The sequence below is a fragment of the Papaver somniferum genome, chromosome 11, assembly GCF_003573695.1.
Source record: "Papaver somniferum cultivar HN1 chromosome 11, ASM357369v1, whole genome shotgun sequence".
In the NCBI taxonomy this organism is placed as follows: Eukaryota; Viridiplantae; Streptophyta; class Magnoliopsida; order Ranunculales; family Papaveraceae; genus Papaver; species Papaver somniferum.
This window is the reverse complement of record NC_039368.1, coordinates 137,947,693-137,954,301: the sequence shown is the minus strand read 5'-3', so window position 1 is coordinate 137,954,301 and position 6,609 is coordinate 137,947,693. Positions and strand designations below refer to the sequence as shown.

Genomic DNA, 6,609 nt, shown 5'->3' with positions numbered 1-6,609 from the left:
CGCGGACTAGGTTCGCGGACTAGGTTCGCGGACTGAGTTCGCAGACTAAACATGCAAACGAGTTTTTGGAAAATCCCAGCAGAAATTCTCGGCAAGAGAACTTCCGTAAGTTCGCGGACTGAGTTAGCAAATTGAGTTCGCAGACTTGGCAAAGCCAATTCCTCCGGTTTCTCTCAATCAACAAAGTTTGAAAACTTCGGATTAAGGAATACATGGTTATGTAATCTAAACTCTCATTCCAATCGTTGAGACATTCTCATAGGACGTTATATAGCCGTTATTCACAGACCGTTTCACGTCAGAGCAATTCTCAAAGTAATTGAAACTTTTCATGACATTCGTCACTAGGTGAAGATAAACTTGATCAAAGCGAAACACTTTACCAACACATGATTTCGAGAAAAAGATAAGTAGTGAATACTCAGCTCGAAATATCAAATGTGTATGATCCAGTCTATATAGCATACGACTTTTTGTCTCATAAGAAGTAGGAGATAAAATAGATAGACTTTTGAGTGATAGATAAGTTCAGGTCTCCACATACCTTTTTGTTGATGAAGTTCCACGGTTCCTTGAGTAGATCTTCGTTGTTGTATGATCAATCGCCATAAAGTCCTTGAGCTCAACTACACTTTTCTATCCTAGTCCGAGGCTTAGCTATAATAGACTAGAAATCAAGACTCATAGTTTTGATCACTAACATTGACAAACATGCTTGATATAGCAACGCATGCGAGGTCGACCGAGCTAAGTGTCTCTTCACATGCAACGTTCCGCAGAAATACGTAAGGTGCATGTGAGTCACAACATTTGTAAAGAATCACTTTACCAAAGAATGATTTTCGCTTAACCACTTTTTTAATTTAAAAAGAGAAAATAATAGGAATTATTGGCATTAAATAAGGCGGTGGGCCTATTTGCGAACATTTGTTATTGTTCTCTCGCTCACCTTCTCAGCCGTAGGACTCAGCACTCACTCACACCTGGCGTGGTTGAGTTTGTGAAGGTCTTATGAAGACCCTTATAAGATTAGTGTCTTTTTTTCTAGGTTTGACTCGCAATCTGAATCTGACTCGATTTAAGTCATGAGTCAGATGTCAAATACTTTTTATTTATTTTTTTGTTTTGTTGATGTCTGACTCGAGATTTGACTCGTCTTATACATTTGACTCGTGGTATTTGTGTTAGGTATCATTTGGTACCTGACTCGTTAGGCCATAATTAACCAGATTCAAAAATCTTCTATAACTCTTTTGTCAGACATAATGACTCAGATTCAAATGTAATGAATCAGTTCTAGACGAGTCAGTTCAGTAACAAAAAAACCTAACAGGGGGTTAGTCAATTGGGATTAGTAGAGACATTCAGAGACTTTTTATATAAGAGATTTTGGGTGACTCTCCGTGAGTTTAGAGATTTTGAGAGACTCTCTGAATGATTTTCAAGGAATTATGGTGATTCATTGAGACAATGAAACGTACATGAATTTCAAATTACACTCATGAGACAAACAATATATTTATTTATTTACAAAATGAATATATGAATATTTCAGTGAAAATGTATTAGTCCATGCATGACTAACAGAAATTGTAACCATTTTGCCAATAAAACCAAAACGAGAAGCACACAAGGGATTGGAATCTCTAGTAAACTTATTGGGTTTTGGAAGACAACAATATTATGTTTTTCATTTTATACGAATTTAAATCTCTAATAAACTTAATTGTAACTTCTTTGGTTATTGTTTTTAATATTTTGATATTTAATCCTTAAAGAAAAGTGAAAGAACAAAATCTCTCAAAATATCACCTAGTCAGAAAATACTTTTTTTTACCCATTTATGGTATGTTTTGTAATAAAAGTCTCTACAAGTCTCTCAAAACCATAAGTTATTGATTTCAAATTCCAAATCCAATAACAAAGATTGTTTGAAATTTTGAAGAACTCTATGTTGACTAACGAAAGATTTTAAAAGTTTGTACGATTCTTTTAATATCTGCACGAGTCTCAATTTACTAACCCGGTAACAATAGGTAGGTCTTAAAGGCAGAAAAGCAAGACAGTTGGACTATATAACCTCCCACAGGGGCCATGGCCCCATAAACAGTACACTCCAATCCTTGCTTCCTTCAGGCGCTCGACTTAAAATCGCCAACCCAACCTGGTTCGTTTTTCATTTTGGCACCCTCCTTCCAGAGCCACCTTACTCAAGTGCTTTTCCTCGGGAACCAAAACCCCCTAAAACCACCAGAGACAGATCAAGCAAATGAAAATCTGCTAATCAAGTCAGAAAATTATCACTCAAGGTAAGTTTATAATCAGCTTAAATTTGGGTTTATTTTGGGTTGGTTGTTGTTCTTTTTTAGTTTTTAACCTAATTTTTCTTATTGAGTGATGAAATTAGGGTTTTTAAATTTACTTTCTGTTTCAATTCATCCACAGATGTTAATCTACAAGTATCACTTCGTGAATTGAGTTAAATTTCTTACTTGCAGGTAACATTTAGTATTTGGAATCATGGTGTTGAAGAAAACCCAGAAGAAGAAACCCAAAAGAGGTGGTAATGATGATGAAGAGGATAAGATAAGTAATCTGCCTGATGCTCTAATTCATCACATTTACTCATTTCTCCCAACCAAATCTGTTCTTTCTACATGCATTTTATCTAAAAGATGGAATCATTTATCGAACTCTGCTCCCATTCTTGATTTTACTCTTTTCCAACTGTCCTATCCTTGAAGAGTTAAGCTTGTTTGACTGCGACTTTCACAACTTTAAAGTTTTATGTATTACATCTCCTTCACTGAAGCACTTGTCCATTAGGAATTGTCGTCTGCTTCATCAGACATTGAAGGTTTTCGCACCAAATCTGCTGACCCTTACATATGCAGCAGACTTGCCGGCAGACTTTGTTCTCGATAGCTTCCAGTCACTAGTTGAGGCAGATGTTCAAATTTTTAACGATTTGGATCAGGCGAGAATATATGGTCCTTCAATCAAACTTTATCAGAAACTTTCTAATGTAAAGCTCCTTAAAACGTCTGGTTCCTCCTTTCGGGTATGCTGCTTAATTACTTTTGAATTTTGTTCTTGTTTAGCTGATTATGTATTGCAAGTGTAACCATATGGCATCACTAATAACTGTAGTATCTAATTATTTTTTTTCCATATGGTTTTGTGACTCATGCATGCTGGTTAAACTTTTTCCTCTTAATGATAGGGTCTCTCTGCAGCAAATACCCTCTTAGCCGATTTGTCTACATTTTGTAATTTGGTTCGTTTAAAAGTTAGTTCAGCATTTTGGGGCGGTTGGGATCCACATGCGAGTTTTATTTCGTCTATGAAGATATTTCTGTGGTTTCTCCAACTCTCGCCTAATCTATAATCAATTGACTTCACCGAGGCAAGTCTCCCGCCTCTCTAATTGATATCAACTTCAACAGAGAAACGAATTCTTTGCTCGCATTAGTATTCTCTCATTGATAAAATTTGGTGTTTCCACTTATGTTTTTTTATTGTAGGGTGTCCGCAGTAATGACCTACAAGATGATGATTGGACAATAAATTCATTGCCCCAGTATTCTATGCCAAACCTCAAGGTAGTTCTAATACGAAATTTTATTGGTCGCAAAGTGGAGCTGGACGTGGTAAAATTCTTCTTGGCCAATGCTGAAGTTCTTCAAACACTGACTATCATGATTTCTATACATTTATCGAAAGACTATAAGAAGCAAACACAGATTGCATCTGAATTGCTTAAGTTCCCAAGATATTCCGCAAGTTGTGCGCTTCAGTTCATGACCCCGGAGTAGTATCTGTAAGTGTAGACTCTCTTTGTATTATTCTTGTCTTCTGATCATTTTTATAATTAGAAAGACAAACCACAGCACTAGTTAAGGAAATGTGGGGATTGTTATTCCTATGTGTGTTGGCAGTTCTCCGTTGTCAGCACCAGTATTCTGTTTGTTCTTTTTCTATAGAATCTGAACTTAGCTGTGTTCTTACTAAGGTGTATTGTTATTATAATCTATTTCCTTATCTAAGATCATATCACCTGAGATCAGAGGGTATTGCTAAAATTTCCAATAACATGCTACAAGTTAGTTAAGCAGAGCCTATATGTTACTATAGTTTTGGTTTTATGAGGAGATAAAGATGCAGACAAGTAAAACCCCATGTTCGCCTAGGTTAATTCAAAATCCCAGCCAGCAGATAATATACAAATCGCATAGCCTCGGAAAATCCCATTTTAAGGCTTTCCGGTGAAGCGAGGACGTTTAGTGAGATGAGCCAAGTTTTTGTGCCTTATACAGAACAACCTTTATACAGGGAAGAACCAGAAATACCTGAACCATAAGTTTTTATTCATAGAAGTAGATACATAGTAAACAAGACAGACTGACTGACTGACTGCATAATCGTCTCGAAACCGGACTGAAAACTAACATAATAAGTAGCTAATCTACTATGATAATCACTGAATGAACCACCCCTGACCAGTGACCACACTAACCATAATAAGTAAACACAGTAGGAGTCGATATAAGAAGGGTATTTTACTAGTTAATGATCATCAGTTTGATCAACACGAGACAAATTACCGAAGGAGCTACAAACTGATGTGTAATCTTTGTTGCTGCAGAGGGAGAACCGCTTGGACCATGAGTAGTAGGATCAGAGGGGGGGAAATCGGGACCACGAGATGGAGGAGTACCAGGAGTGTTTGAAGGAGGTGGAGGTGATTGACGAGGAGCAGGTGGTGAACCGCCACTAGTAGGAGGCCTACGAGGAGAACGGCGGCCTCCTGAGCGTGATGGGTCTGTAGAGCTAACAACAATCTTGACCTTCAGTCCTGAGCTGCAATGACCTTGAGCTCCACAGATGAAATACCTAGTGCCCGGAGTGTCAAGCGTTACAGAGGTGTAATTTCCATTGGTCAAACTGATCGGGTTGGCCGAATCACACGCTTCGTATGCAAGCTTGTTCACTTCAAGCACACTGTGAACTGGCTTGTACATAAACTCTGCATGTAAACGGTCAAAGAGCTTGAGCAAGTATAATTCAGAAACATTAGTTTTTCTTAATTCAATTATAAATCATCAAATTAGTGCAGTTAAATGATCAAGAGAATTTCAAACCTAGTGTATCTCCAACACTGAAAGAGTTTGAAGAGCTCCAAGATTGCACATCAGAATCTAGAGCCCATCCTGATTGCCCACCAACAGTGTACTTAGCAGCAGATGAAGCATAAACCAAAACAGATAACACCATCATTAACTTCATAATTGTTCCCAAAAACCACACTTGATTCATCATTTTCACAAGTCCCAGTAATTCTTCTTCTTTGCAAGTAAGAACACTAATAGTATGTGAAGGCTATAAACTACAAGAGAGACGGATGAATTTTTCACTTCTATGTTGAGACATATTTATAGGTGGTTAGAAGAACAAGATATTGGTGGAAATTTCTTGAAATGTAGGGGCCATGAGAAACGAAACGAACTGATCATGCATATCACTTGAGACTAGTGAATGCAAAAGCTGCAGAGCATCCCAGCGTACGGGTCTCAACAGGTTAAGAACAAAAAATGTGTGCTGGTACAAATCTCAACAAATTGTTTCATGCTAGAAACTGATTAGTACTCTATTTGAACTGAATTGCACTGTGGGTCAAAAAGTTACGCTACAGATGGAAAAATAATGCAAAGGCTAAACAGATGCATCCTCTTGCCTTGATGGTCCAATGCTTTCGGGTGAGGGTTGTTGACAGGGGTTTGGGGAATGTCTAGTCGGTGGCATTTCTCGGAGCAAAAATGCTCCATGCCATCTAATTCCTCTGGAAGCTGATGTGGCAGTTGATCATTGGCTACACAACAAGCCCATTGATCTAAGGCGTTTATGGATGGAAAATAGAGCAATAATGCCAAACAAATGCATCCTCTTGACTTGACGGTAAAAATAAAACAACTGACATGGCACTTGCTCATTGGCGTTTGCCTTGTTGGAAAGCTTAATCCCCACAGCAAATGACATGGCAGATCCTCATTGGCTACAAACACAGAATCTTTTTTTTTTATAGATAAAGAGAAACTTGTTTGAAGTAAAGGTGCCTCCCACAGTTGAGGACTTTGATTGTTGCAACCTATAATAGCTAATCTTTTAAGATCAGGAAAGTTACTGCTTTGGATAGTTTTACAAAATACTTTTTCAAAAGATTTGAGACTCAGAATGATTTGGTCTATTCTTTCATTTGTCCTCCAACTGGTGTTCCTGGTTCCACCTTGTAGTGTTGTTGTTATGTTCTTGATGCATCCCAGAAGATTGAAATTTCTGCAGTTGAGTTGGCTGGCCCAATCTACAGCTTCCTTAACAGCTATGCACTCCCCTTCCTCCCTTTCGTGGACTCTAATGCACTTGGTTCTCCTGCCAAGAATTCCTCCAGAGGTACCTAATATACAAACACCAATGCCTGTTAGTCTTGTGGAAGAGTTTATAATAGTCATGTAAGCAAAGGAGATATGCAAATTGAGATGTTGGACTGAAGGTTCCATCAATCTATCATTCTGTCTGTCCATAGAGTTTTGCTTTATCACCAGTTTAGAGTTA

The 6,609-nt window shown here is 37.8% G+C and overlaps 2 long non-coding RNA genes across 2 annotated transcripts; both read left to right on the top strand.

Annotated features, from left to right (window-relative positions):
• Positions 1–2,177: 2,177 nt before the first annotated feature.
• Positions 2,178–3,405, top strand: LOC113321248. Its single transcript, XR_003346569.1, has 3 exons — positions 2,178–2,309; positions 2,499–3,061; positions 3,224–3,405. It is a non-coding gene; the product is annotated as an uncharacterized LOC113321248 (long non-coding RNA).
• Positions 3,406–3,528: 123 nt separating this feature from the next.
• On the top strand, positions 3,529–5,101 carry LOC113321249. Its single transcript, XR_003346570.1, has 2 exons — positions 3,529–3,820; positions 4,646–5,101. It is a non-coding gene; the product is annotated as an uncharacterized LOC113321249 (long non-coding RNA).
• Positions 5,102–6,609: the final 1,508 nt, after the last annotated feature.